The sequence below is a fragment of the Myotis davidii genome, unplaced genomic scaffold, assembly GCF_000327345.1.
Source record: "Myotis davidii unplaced genomic scaffold, ASM32734v1 scaffold1377, whole genome shotgun sequence".
Lineage (NCBI taxonomy): Eukaryota > Metazoa > Chordata > Mammalia > Chiroptera > Vespertilionidae > Myotis > Myotis davidii.
Genome location: NW_006288854.1, coordinates 219563 through 220805, shown reverse-complemented (window position 1 = coordinate 220805; position 1243 = coordinate 219563). Strand labels below are relative to the sequence as shown.

The 1243-nt window shown below is 42.0% G+C and overlaps 1 protein-coding gene across 1 annotated transcript in view; it reads left to right on the top strand.

Moving 5' to 3' along the window:
• The first annotated feature begins 34 nt into the window (after positions 1-34).
• LOC102755919 (folate receptor beta) overlaps positions 35-1243 on the top strand; it is a 5250-nt gene continuing 4041 nt past the window's right edge. The window contains exon 1 of the mRNA XM_015562178.1: positions 35-63. The gene's annotated coding sequence lies outside the window, so the exon portion shown is untranslated. The remainder of the gene's footprint in view (positions 64-1243) is intronic.

Below are 1243 nucleotides of genomic sequence, written 5' to 3'. Positions count from 1 at the left end.
GTCTGCATGGACGCCAAACACCACAAGACAAAGCCAGGCCCTGAGGACAAGCTGCATGGCCAGGTCTCATTGAAGTGTGGCTGTGGTTGGGGAGGGGACTGTTCTGACAGGGAAGAGGACCTGAGGGTGGTGCGGGAAGGGTTGAGGGGCCAGACACCCCATGTTCTGATTACTGCTGAGAAGGTAAAGGTCGGGAGAGGTTTAGGAGATTTTCAGGATGACCTCCTCAGAACAGGATACCATGTCAGCAATCACATGCAATGATCATTTACTGAGTACCTACCTCCCAGGTGCCATGTGCTTTCTGTCCATGATCTCATTTGTGCGGTGGTCCTCTGAGGTAGGCAGATGACATTTTCCTCATGACACAAATGTGGAAACTGAGGTCCAGGGGAGCCTATGGACACACAGAGGACCTGGACATGACTAGCCCTCATGGTGGGGTAGGACGGGCGGACACCTCCAGGGGTTTGGGGGAGGATGGTTTTCCTACTCTGACTATGTGCCCGTCCCATGGAGTGCTAGGGGCAAAGGAGAAGGCCTCTATGACTGCGACACAGGACAGAGGTGCAGTACCCTCACACATTCTATAAAAAATTATGCCACTTGGTTACATCCCTATTTGTTTCCACAGTTCCTTTTTAGAAAAAAATATTTTTTAGACTTTCTTTTCTATCCTGGAATGAAGTGCAAAGCTACTAGAATTTATTTGCACATTTAATTTAAAAATATCAATGTCATTGCAATTAGACAAGAAGAAGAAAAGGCATCCAAATTGGAAAAGAAAAGTAAAACTGTCCTTATTTGTAGATGACATGATATTATACGTAAAAAACCCTAAAGACTCCATCAAAAAACTACTAGACTTAATAAATGAATTCGGCAATGTAGCAGGATACAAAATTAACGCCAAGAAATCTATGGCATTTCTATACACCAATAGTGAACTTACAATAAGAGAGACTAAAAAACAATCCCATTTACCATTGCACCAAAAAAAATTAAGATACCTAGAAATAAACTTAACTAAAGAGGTAAAAGACCTCTACTCAGAAAACTACAGGACGTTAAAAAAAGAGATAGAGGAAGACATACACAGATGGAAGAACATACCGTGTTCATGGATTGGTAGAATCAACATCATACTACCCAAAGCAATCTATAGATTCAATGCAATCCCCATTAAAATACCAATGGCATACTGCAAATACCTAGAAGAAACTTTCCAAAAATTCATATGCAA